The sequence below is a fragment of the Pithys albifrons genome, chromosome 3 (genome assembly GCF_047495875.1).
Source record: "Pithys albifrons albifrons isolate INPA30051 chromosome 3, PitAlb_v1, whole genome shotgun sequence".
Classification (NCBI taxonomy): domain Eukaryota; kingdom Metazoa; phylum Chordata; class Aves; order Passeriformes; family Thamnophilidae; genus Pithys; species Pithys albifrons.
The window spans coordinates 12,377,408-12,389,977 of record NC_092460.1 but is presented as its reverse complement, the minus strand read 5'-3'; the positions used below and the strand labels follow the sequence as shown (position 1 = coordinate 12,389,977).

At 46.0% G+C, this 12,570-nt stretch overlaps 1 long non-coding RNA gene across 1 annotated transcript; it reads right to left on the bottom strand.

Moving 5' to 3' along the window:
• Positions 1-1,782: 1,782 nt before the first annotated feature.
• LOC139669266 (uncharacterized) lies at positions 1,783-3,041 on the bottom strand. Its single transcript, XR_011697219.1, has 2 exons — positions 2,789-3,041; positions 1,783-2,476 (listed from the first exon to the last, which is right to left on the bottom strand). It is a non-coding gene; the product is annotated as an uncharacterized lncRNA (long non-coding RNA).
• Between the last annotated feature and the right edge of the window lie 9,529 nt (positions 3,042-12,570).

Genomic DNA, 12,570 nt, shown 5'->3' with positions numbered 1-12,570 from the left:
ATGTCCGGGTCAGCCTCTGATCGTTTACACAGCAGGCATGCTGGAAGGGAGAGAGTCAATGGCACCAGGAATGGCACCTCTGCAGGGCTGGGGACAGCATCCCTGTGGGACTGACCCCAAGGGCTGCTCTGTGCCTGCCTGGATGAAGGACAGGGCTGGAGGCCTTGGAGAGGATGGGCCATTGTGGGCACAGGTGTCCCAGCAGGTGCCTCCTGTCCCAGCTGGGCCCGGCTTGCTGAGGAAAGGAGGGCCCCAGCCCCCGGATGGCTGGATGGCTCCTGCCTCCCCTGCCACCACTTCCAGCCCTGCACTGGCCATCCTTGACAGCCCCTCTGCCCGGCTGTGGGAAGGGCACTTTGGTCTCACCTGGGTCACTCACTCCGGGGGCTTCCTTTGTCCTGTCTGACATGGTGCGTCTCAGCAGTCAGACCCTGACACTGGAACACTGAGGTCTGCTCCACTCTTCTCCGCTGGCTCTGAATTAGGAGAGAGGCTTCTGCCCCTCTCCCCCTTCTCTTGTCCAGTCAAGGAACACCACAGTCACCTTGAGATGCTCCTTTGCTGATTCTGAGAGGTGTGACGTGGGTGAGGTTGCAGCACAGGCTGAGAGCCTGAAACTGTGAGGCTCTCCCTGGGCAGCTCTATCCTCCTCTTCCTTCTCCTCCCGTTGTCAGGTGGCCTGAACCCAGAGTTGCCTTTGTACCCTTGGCCCCACAGGTCACATTGGCCACTGAGACATAAGCCACGTGCACCTGGAATATGGGCGGGGTTGGCCTCAGCCCCCCACCACCCACTGTGAGGCAGCCCCTCAGCAGCCGAGGGTCCAAGGCAGGTCCCGAGCCCTCCGTTGCCACAGAGTCAGGGCGGCTGCTGCTGCAGCAAGCGCAGGGGCAAATGCCAGGCCCTGGGGCGGCCAGCGAGGTTGGCACTGTTGGACGAAAATGCCGTTCAAGCAGTGCCACTCCAGGGCTCCAGCCCTGGCCAAGGGGAATCTCTGCTCCTGCCCCTGGCATGGGGAACACTGCCAGCAGGCCAGGGAAGGTGATTCCCCAGCAGAGGTGCCCGAGACTGGGAAAAGCCAACATCACTCCAGTCTCTGAACAGGGCAGCAAGAAGGAGCTAGGAAATGCCAGGCCCATCGGTGTCACCTCCTTCCCTAGGAAGATGACATCATCCTGAATGTCATCTCTAAGCTGGTGGAATAAAAGGAAAAATCATGCTTGACAGTCTCATAGCCTTCTATGCTGGAGTGAATGGATGGGTAGGTGAGGGGACAGCAGTGGCTTTTGTTGGGATTGATGGGGTTAACAGCGGGTCTGATGAACCCCTCACTCCTATGGTAATCAATCTTGAGCATTTTAAAGTGTACCCTTGGAACAGAGAAAAGCATGCAGGCAAAATAACAGTAAGTCAGTCAGAGAACGTATCAACAGCAGAACAGGATGGAAACGGCACAGGGGAAAGGGCAGGGACACCCTGTACCTTCCTGATGCCAGGGCAGACGGAGCTCATCAGTTTTCCTTTTCCCTGTCAGAGAGCCATGCTTCCCCAGGCCCTGGGAAATGCTCCTGTGCTGCCAAGGGCACTCACAGACGCTGCTTCGGCCTAAGGGACAGCACAACCAGCTGGGAATGTGGCAGCTGTGCTGCTCTGGACATAGGTAAGAGTCAAAACACTCGGGTACCCCTGGGCTAGGGCCAGGCTGGGCCTGGCAGCAGGTGCCCAGGAGGGCTTGGAGACACTTGGCAGCAGAGGCCTAGGTAGACATAATACATATATATATATGTATATATATAAAACCCTTTATTGAATACCATGCATATATATGTATATATGTATATGTATGTATGTATATGTGTACATATGTGTATTTATGTCTACATGTGTATATATGTATGTGAATGAGTATATATGTGTATATGACTATATGTATGTGTGTGTATATATGTATGTGTGCAAAATTGTACATGCATGTATGTGTGTGTGTATATGTATAGTATGTATATAGGTATATAGGTCTATGTATATATATGTGTGTGTTTATGTGTGTATATATGTATGTACATGTATATATATGTGTGTATATATGTATGATATGTATATATGTGTGTGTATATGTGTATATGTATAGATACATATATAGGAGAATGCACATGTGTCTATTTCTATATGTTTAGATTTATGTATACAGACATGCATATATAAGTATATATGTATGTCTATTTATGCCTAAGTATGTGTATATATGTATAATATGTTTACATATGTATTTATGTTTATACATATATATGTCTGTGTCTATATGTCTATGTATATCTACATGTATTTGTATACATCTGTATACATGTATATAGGTGTATGTGTATATGTCTGTGTATAGAGATGTATGTATATATGTATATGTACATTATATACATATACTTCTGGGAAACTTTTCATTAACTTCTGGGAAACTTTCAAGCTTCTTCTGGCATTCCTGAAAATATATAAAATATAACATAAAATTATGAATAAAATAATAATGATTAATACAAGTTTCTAAATTCACCTGTATCTTTACATACACTTAAGTAACTGGTCCTGTACATTACAGAGATTCACTAATTTACCTGACGGGACATCATAACATGGTGTTATGCACACTTTTATACTACAGAAGTTTAGTTCCTCGGCAATTACAAAATTGCCAGCCTTTCTAGAGGTCCTGAACTTAATTCTTCATGCAAATAAGCAGCCGTGTTCCCTCCTCATGCCCACAGTTACCAAAGAAGAGATGTTAAATACTCACCTCAATCAATAATCTTCGTCTATCTTCCCAACCATCTTGTTCTTCACTGAGATCCACTGATCTACAAAATAACTTTGGGCCCTCTGCCCAAAAAAGAACAAATTGATTTCCTTAAACACTTCTGAAAATGCTGCTGTTTGTAAAACTCATGAGCAAGACAGCAATCAAGTCAGAAGGTCTATTCTTCATATTCTTCCTATCATTCATAATCTCTTATCCCCCACAACATGATTGGCTCCAACAGAAATGCTCTGAACTACTGCCCTGTGTACTAAGAAAAACAAAAGGCAGCAGCAGTTAATATGCCAAGATAGGAACTGCAGTGAAATTGCACCTGTTTCATTAAGAGCTCAGCACCATTACCCCACATCTCCCAAGAAAATTCATGCCTGCTGAGGACTGAGGTCTCACTTTCAACAGGGCCTGTAAATCAGACAGGCTGGAAGATTTCAGTGCACTAATTGTATGAACACAGCAAGACAGTTCATGACCGTTACCTCATATGTCTCAAGAAAAAAACATTATTTAAGACTGTCTTGATAAGTTACTGCATAAGATACCACAAGCAATTCTTGTTGTGGTCTGTGGAACCATTCGAGGCTGTGAATGTTTGCTGCTGTTTTGTTTGGTTTTAAATACAAAATTCACTATATTCAGAAGAAAAAAAAATCCACATTAATTAGAATCAAGAACGATGTGGACATAAGTGGCTAATAAGAATATTCAACGCTATGAATAGTAACACCAGAAGGAGAGGAAAAAATTAATGATGATATATATGCCTGAAAGGCATTTGTGATTTTTTTTTGGTAAGCCCTAAAAGGCCAGGTACATATTAGGCAATTCTCTGAAAAAAATGGAAGCAAGACAGATGTTCAGCGTATTTGTTACCAGCAGTTTGTCATGGGATTCTACCTCAATTTAGACCACAAATACGAATGAAAACTTGCAATTTATTTTTTTCCTTAAACCTCTCACCTGTGTTACAGAACAAATAACTAGACAGGACTTCTTCCCTGACTTTCAGTAAGACTTTTGAAAGAAACCAAAAAAGGAGTGACAGTGAGTAAGTTCTGTTGTACCTCTCAGTCGTTCATCATCTTTGGAGAAGAAGAAAAATCTTGTACTTTCTCTTTGTGGCAAGCAAAGAAACCTGGACAAACACAAGGAAACTTTAACATCAAGAAAGTTACTGTCAAATTCCATTAATGCAAGTTAAAGCTGTAGTGCTTCAGAGAAACAGAATGCATGGAAGAACATTCCTCCACAGTAACCAAATACGGTCTCCTATAAAAAAGACCCTTTTATAAAAGAAAATTTACTACGTCTCTGACTTTTGGCCAAACCAAAACTGGTTTGGGTTGAACCAAAATTACCCACTTAATTTCTCCAGTGTTCAACCACAAACTCAGCTTTCATATTTTTATACTCAAGGTCAAAGCAAATGGGCTGTTGGGATGTTTCACTGTTACACTCTGTGCAGCAAGGAATGGTTTTCCAGGATAACTTCTGTTGCTCAGAGATGTGGAATGAAGACAGCAGTTTCCCAGGACCTGAGTGCTGCTATTAATATTCTCACAGCAGCAAATTACTACAACCAAATAGAAAACAAATACAACTTGCATTTCTTGATCCTTTTCAATTTCTGATGCCTCTGGCTCATCATCATCCTCAGAACTGCTGTCCTGGAAACGTGGATCTTCTTGCCATGTGACTTTTGCAGGTTTTATTGTTTCAAGGATGTAGGGCTCTGCAAGATTATCACAATTGAAATAAAAAATCAGATTATTCCTCTACTTGCCAGCAAAAAACCCTACTTCCCAGTGAAGAACTTACATTGGAAAAGCAGATTTAAGAAGGATGGAAACCTCCCCTCTTGGGCTTTCTGAACTACGTCTCGGCTCAGGTATTTTTCACTTTGTTCTGGGGGTCTCTTTCATATCCTGAAACCTTCATTAGTGCATTCAGAACACTGAATCCTTTCTGAAAGTCAGTAAAAATGTGGGGGGCTTGGTTTTTTCTGGTTTCTTTTGTTTTAAATCTTTCATTTAACTTCACATGGTTTGTTTTGTTTCCTACCTTACTGACTGACTTAATTCAGTATGTTTTAATCTTGAGTGTGTAACACTTATATCCCCTATAGTCATGGGTCATTCAGTTTCAATTTTCTAAAGGTACAATAAGAAAATTAAGTAAATAATAAAGCAATCTTGAATGTTCTTGGCGTCAACTCCAGATTTGCTTTTGCTCACATTACTCCATTAACACACCTTTGATTTCAAATCTTGTTGGGTTGCGTGAAACTTTGACTTGGCATATCACCTTTTTCCCTGTCTGAGAAATGTAGGGGATGACAACAACGTCCATCACTGTTTAAAAAAAACAAATAAATAATCGTTCTTTCTCAAAACATCCCTTTCAAGATTCCTGGGGCGCAAGCTGAGCTACCACAATCCTGGCAAGTGTAACTGAAGATCATAATGATTCTGCCTCATTACTCACTTTTGCCTCTGAAAATGCCCTGGATTCTGAATTCCTAGGCACCGTAGTCCTGCACAGTGCCTGACATGAGCCATTCACTAGAAATTGCACTGTCCTGCTCTTACCTTCTTTTACACCTGACTTCTCTGTGTCTCCAAAGAAGGAAAACTTGAAACCACTCGGCTCCTGAGCTGTGTTATTCCCAGAGACAGGTTCCAAATGGTCAGGTGGGGCAGAGTCCTCTGCATCATCTTTGTCCCAGGGTATTTCCTCACGTTTCTCTGATTGGCTCTTTGAAGATCCAAATAAGTCTTTTAAATCAGCAGCAATATCATAATAGACTTCTTCAGACACTTGAGGCAGTTTCTCACTCTCTTCTTTCTTCTTCTTCTTCCTTTTAGCTTTACTGAAATGGGATAGTTGGAGGACAGTAACACAACACAGCTGTTTTTAAAAGAAAGAGCCACCTGGCTCTTGATGTTTTCCTAAACTCAGCCATGCACATTGATGAGGAGTTCACTTTTAAGGGAGAGAGCAGTGCAGGGGAAACATCTGAGCTTTGATTCTAAAGGCAGGAACAAGCCTCCTTTTTATTACCCACATCATTAAGGGACTTTTCACTTAACATGTGGTAGTTCATAAATGAAGATACTTAGGACAGATTTCTCTTCTGGCAAAAGAAATGTTAAGAGCTAATATGCCTTTTCACAGGATAAGAGCTAATAAACTTGTCTCTTGAAAACTTCTCAAATCTTCAAGTCCATGACTTGACCTTTCTCACCTTCAGTGAGGACAGAAAATGGCATGCAGAGAGTAGATGGACTACAAAGAAAATGTGACACTGCATGCCGGTTTTAGTGCTCACAATTCCTATTGTATATTGATTTCCGCAATCACAGGGAGGACTAAAGAGAAAATAGCAGTCTGCGTAGTTTCAAACTCAGTCTGCTGCCATAGGCTTCTCTCTAAGGGGAGAAACATCACAACTATAGTTACCAAGCTGTAATATTACCTCTCCTTTTCTGTAGTACTTGGTTTCCTTTCAAAAACTGTGTGGTCCTGTCTGGTGGGATCGTAACGGAGGGCATTAATGTCTCTAAGAAAATAGAAAGGCAAAGAGAAACCATGAGACACTCTAAAGGCTCAAAAGAAAGCTACCCCAAACCTTTACAGTAGGATACAAATTCAAATTGGCTTCTTCACCAAAAACTCTCCAAAATGTAATTGACATTTAGAAAGTCCCTGCTAGTCAGTGCCTGGGAATTCCATTAAATACTGACTTCAAATACACACAAGAAAGGAAGTACTTTCCTCAGCCATCTAGGCAGAAATTTTGGTTAGGAAACACCGGCAAAACTTAAGCCTCCCTAAAACTCCTTCACTGATGGCAGATGATTCATACTTGAATTTCTTGGCACTTGTTGCTGTTTTACTTGGCTTAGGCTGTTCCAGGTTGATTTTCAAGAGGCTTCCCAGTATCTGCAGAGTTTTCTTTTTCTCTGCAGCAAGTTCGTCTTCCTCATCTGCCTTCAAGCTCTTTGTCTCTGCTAAGATAACAAGAAATACATTATATTTTCCCTGCTGAGCCTGTGATATTTGATGCATAGTATCACTACAGTACTAGCTGAGCTCACGTCTATCAACACATCACTTCCTTTATCTAAAAGCTACTCAGAGACTTTGTCCCTTGCACTGTAGAAAATCTTGGGTTAGAACAGTTCTGGGCATCTATTTCATGTGAAGGCCAGATCAGGTATTTAACATGTTTCCTGCAGCTGTCATGTAACTGCAACCCCTCTGCCACTGCTGATGCTCTACAGAAGATCACATGAAAGCAATGAAGGGAATAGCAGAGTGAGGCTAAATTTAAGTTTCAGAAAGAAATTGAATCCTGAAAACTGGGTTAATTTCTTTTTCTTGGGGGTGGATATTCAAACTTTTTCTATTTTCAGCTTTTCTGCCTTCTGCTGCTAAAGAAAAAAAATGACCCTACTTAAGACTGCCAAATCAGCCACAGGCTGCAGGATGGCTACAAAACAAACAGTTTAAATGAATATAATGATCCAAAAGGGGGTTTTTCTAAGTCACTGCTTACCCAGTTTTTCAATGTGGATAAACACATTCTGATATCATGCTGTATTAAAAATAGTCTCAAATGTTGTTTTATTAGGCACATGTGCCTCACTCAGCTGTTCCAAATACTTTTGCAGCATACACCTTTAAGAAAGCACAGCCACCCCTGGTGTTTCCCATGCAGAGCCACAGCAGAGGTGGGTGGTTTTCTTTTAAGGGATCACCAAAGAAGCCAAAGGAGGCCATAAGGTGCTTCAAAAGCTGAAGCTCCATGATATGGCTCCATTACTACCAGTAACCAGGAAGTATGGGCAGCTTTACCTTCCTCCTCACTGTCACTCTCCAGGAATCGGGCGTCCATGCGGAATCTTTCATCGGTGCCAAATCGGGACTGCAGCCTCAGGAGCTAAACAAATGAAACAAGTGCTCTTAAGCACTGGAGGAGGAAATCAGCAACGTTCAATCCCCTTTTTTTCAGACTTAATGAGAACATACCAACAATTTTTAGCTCCTGGGGCCTTCTCCAGGAATTTCTTTGGATACAAAGATAACACCACACATTATTTCCTCCATGGCCACTCTTTCCTCTGTTGAAGGGAATTCTATTGTAAATTGATAAAAACCATACTCAGCAATAATACAAGCCTACCAGTTCTGTTCCTCTGAAGTGGCCCTATAGACTCTCAGAGGAAAACTAAATTCCAGTGATGGGTTCACTCACTTCTTCCCCAGCTTAGCCTTCAAACTGTGGTTAAATTATGAATCGTTCATCGTCCGTGTTGTCTTGCTCGTTCTCGTTGCTCTCAAACAGTTTGCCTGAAGGCTTGGGAGCAGATTTATCCTTTGTTAAACAAAAAGGAAAAACAAAAGGAGGAGGTTATTAACATCTGACAATATAAATCAGTACCAATTTTGTGCGTGTACTTTCCAGTTTACCTTAAAAAGTGGATTTCCTGCACAACCCTGTGCATTTCCAGCACTGATCAATCTACTGCCAATCTTACCTTGTATACACACCTTGTGCAATTCTGGTTTATAATTATAAAATTAAAATTATGATTGTTCAATTTGACCACAGGAAAAATATCCACATAAAAGGTAGGAAGATCGTCTTAAAAATATCAATGGCTAAATAACGATAATGGTCCTAATCTCACTACAATTACAAGGAAAAATCCCAACAAAAGCAAACCCAATGCTTTAAAGTTTTAGCAGAGATGCGATTAAAAAATGTCATAGGTAAGAAGTTCTATTTGAGAAAAAAAAAGTATTAAATTGTACTAAACCATGGCAGTAAAATCATGAGGAGTCTGCTAATGATAGTAAAGACGAAGCCTTACACAGTTCTTTGGAGCTCAACAAAAACAAGATACTGCCTTAGCAGTTCATCCAGTCTCAGAAAGAGCAGAATACTTCTGTACTGCTCAAGCCCAATCTCCTCCCCAGCCTTTGCCTAAAAGCAGAGGAATTTCAACACTAATTATACAGAAGTTCTTTCTCTTCTAAGTTAGAATACCTTCTATACCAATCTCAAACTCCTTCCAAATTCTCCAAGCTCTCAAGCTTTCTCAGATGAATGGTTAAGTTCTTTCAAACCTGTCTGATGTTAATTCAAAACTTACCTACATTTCTCTGGCACTTCACTAGGAAATCTAATCTTCAGAACAAAAGGCATGGTCACACAGGGCTTTTGCCTAATAACACTTACTTCTCCAGGCATATTTCCCAAACTTGCGTCTTTTTTCAACGTCTCATTTTCCGTGTCTGAATCGAATAGGATGTGTTTGTGCTTCCCTGCTGGCTGGCCGTCCTAGAAAAGGGGGAAATGTCAGGTCAAACACAGCAAGTACTTGCTGCAGTCATACAGAAGTATCTAAAAGGTGTTTCCATGACCTCTGCTATTCCTCCTGCAACTCCAGAGGCATTCCAGGGACGAGGTATGCAGGATTTTATATATACTCAAAACTGGCAATGTATCAGAAAATCCAGACTATGATTTTTAGGAATCTTAATTCACATACATTAATTACCCTTTTCCTTATACTCTGGACTATTCAGATAAAAGTTGTGAGTGTAATTACCAGATTCGAAAGTGCTCCTTGAATGAGTTTCTTCTGGAGTTCTCTCTCCCTGTGTCTCTCCTCCAGAGCCGCCAGCCTCCTCTGGTTGTCCTGTTCCTGTTTGTCTCTTGTAGGTTCCTTTGAAGCAGCAGCATGAAGACAAAGCTCCTTATCTTCCAGAAGGCCTGTCTTCCTGTTCTCACATGTATTAGCTTCACATTCTGCCTTTATTGCTTACATTCATCGTCATCTTTTAGGAAAGCAGTTTTGGGGTCTTCAGTTTTGGGCCACCCAGTTGAGAACAAGTAGGGTATTGCTTGGGGGGAGAAAGGCCAGGAGTCCTGTCCAATCGTTCTCTTGCTGATAAAGGAGATTGGCCAAAGACAATGTGCTCGTAAAGACAGTGAGGCAGGGACTGTGTGTTGGAAAGCTGGAGGGAGCCCACGGAGCAATTCAGCATGAAGAACATGTGGCCACAGTGCCCATCTCAAGTTTTTTCCTGCAGATATCTGGGTAAGCATCTGATCGTTTACACAGCAGGCATGCTGGAAGGGCGAGAGTCAATGGCACCAGGAATGGCACCTCTGCGGGGCTGTGGGATTGACTCCAAGGGCTGCTCTGTGACTGCCTGGATGAAGGACAGGGCTGGAGGCCTTGGAGAGGATGGGCCATTGTGGGCACAGGTGTCCCAGCAGGTGCCTCCTGCCCCAGCTGGGCCCGGCTTGCTGAGGAAAGGAGGGCCCCAGCCCCGAGATGGCTGGATGGCTCCTGCCTCCCCTGCCACCACTTCCAGCCCTGCACTGGCCATCCTGACAGCCCCTCTGCCCGGCTGTGGGAGGGGAACTTTGGTCTCATCTGGGTCACTCACTCCGGGGGCTTCCTCCTTGCCCTCTAACATGGTGCCTGCCAGTGGTGAGTCCCTGTCTCACCGTCCCACTGGTGAGCACAACTCCTGTCACTTTGTGTTCTCACGTCTTCTGTCAGGGCAAGGTCTTGACTGGCTGCGTGGATTTCGGGAACCAGGGCAACGTCTTGACTGGCTGCATGGATTTCAGGAACGACCCTGCTGGCGGGAGTGGTGTCGCCTGCGGGATGTTCCCAACGTGTTCTCCCTTCGGTTTCGCCTCCCAGCACTCGGTGCAGGCGGGCAGCTTCTGGGGTGGGGCCTTCTGGATAGGCTGGATGAATCTGAGTTTTGACGTTGGAGGGAGCGGTTTTGCCTGCGGGATCCCCCTGACGATTCCTGGCGGGACCTGCAGCTCCCAGTACTTGGTCGTCTTACAAAGCTTCTGTCATGACGACTTCTTGACCGGCTGGATGGATCCGCGGTCTGATGTCGCAGGCGGGGACGTTTTCCCCTGCGGGATGTCTCTGTCACTTCCTCACTGGAGCCGCGACTCCCAGCACTTGGTGATCTCGCACGCTTTCTGTCACGTCGACTTCTGGACCTGCGAGATCGATCTGGGGTCTGCCGTTGCTGGCGGGGACGTTTTCCCCTGCGGGATGTCTCTGTCACTTCATCACTGGAGTCGCGACTCCCAGCACTTGGTGATCTCGCACGCTTTCTGTCACGTCGACTTCTGGACCTGCGAGATCGATCTGGGGTCTGCCGTTGCTGGCGGGGACGTTTTCCCCTGCGGGATGTCTCTGTCACTTCCTCACTGGAGCCGCGACTCCCAGCACTTGGTGATCTCGCACGCCTTCTGTCACGTCGACTTCTGGACCTGCGAGATCGATCTGGGGTCTGCCGTTGCTGGCCGGGACGTTTTCCCCTGCGGGATGTCTCTGTCACTTCCTCACTGGAGCCGCGACTCCCAGCACTTGGTGATCTCGCACGCCTTCTTTCACGTCGACTTCTGGACCTGCGAGATCGATCTGGGGTCTGCCGTTGCTGGCGGGGACGTTTTCCCCTGCGGGATGTCTCTGTCACTTCCTCACTGGAGCCGCGACTCCCAGCACTAGGTGATCTCGCACGCCTTCTGTCACGTCGACTTCTGGACCTGCGAGATCGATCTGGGGTCTGCCGTTGCTGGCGGAGACGTTTTCCCCTGCGGGATGTCTCCGTCACTTCCTCACTGGAGCCGCGACTCCCAGCACTTGGTGATCTCGCACGCCTTCTGTCACGTCGACTTCTGGACCTGCGAGATCGATCTGGGGTCTGCCGTTGCTGGCCGGGACGTTTTCCCCTGCGGGATGTCTCCGTCACTTCCTCACTGGAGCCGCGACTCCCAGCACTTGGTGATCTCGCACGCCTTCTTTCACGTCGACTTCTGGACCTGCGAGATCGATCTGGGGTCTGCCGTTGCTGGCCGGGACGTTTTCCCCTGCGGGATGTCTCTGTCACTTCCTCACTGGAGCCGCGACTCCCAGCACTTGGTGATCTCGCACGCCTTCTTTCACGTCGACTTCTGGACCTGCGAGATCGATCTGGGGTCTGCCGTTGCTGGCCGGGACGTTTTCCCCTGCGGGATGTCTCTGTCACTTCCTCACTGGAGCCGCGACTCCCAGCACTTGGTGATCTCGCACGCCTTCTGTCACGTCGACTTCTGGACCTGCGAGATCGATCTGGGGTCTGCCGTTGCTGGCCGGGACGTTTTCCCCTGCGGGATGTCTCTGTCACTTCCTCACTGGAGCCGCGACTCCCAGCACTTGGTGATCTCGCACGCCTTCTGTCACGTCGACTTCTGGACCTGCGAGATCGATCTGGGGTCTGCCGTTGCTGGCCGGGACGTTTTCCCCTGCGGGATGTCTCTGTCACTTCCTCACTGGAGCCGCGACTCCCAGCACTTGGTGATCTCGCACGCCTTCTTTCACGTCGACTTCTGGACCTGCGAGATCGATCTGGGGTCTGCCGTTGCTGGCCGGGACGTTTTCCCCTGCGGGATGTCTCTGTCACTTCCTCACTGGAGCCGCGACTCCCAGCACTTGGTGATCTCGCACGCCTTCTTTCACGTCGACTTCTGGACCTGCGAGATCGATCTGGGGTCTGCCGTTGCTGGCCGGGACGTTTTCCCCTGCGGGATGTCTCTGTCACTTCCTCACTGGAGCCGCGACTCCCAGCACTTGGTGATCTCGCACGCCTTCTGTCACGTCGACTTCTGGACCTGCGAGATCGATCTGGGGTCTGCCATTGCAGGTGGGGACGTTTTCCCCTGTGGGATGCCTCTG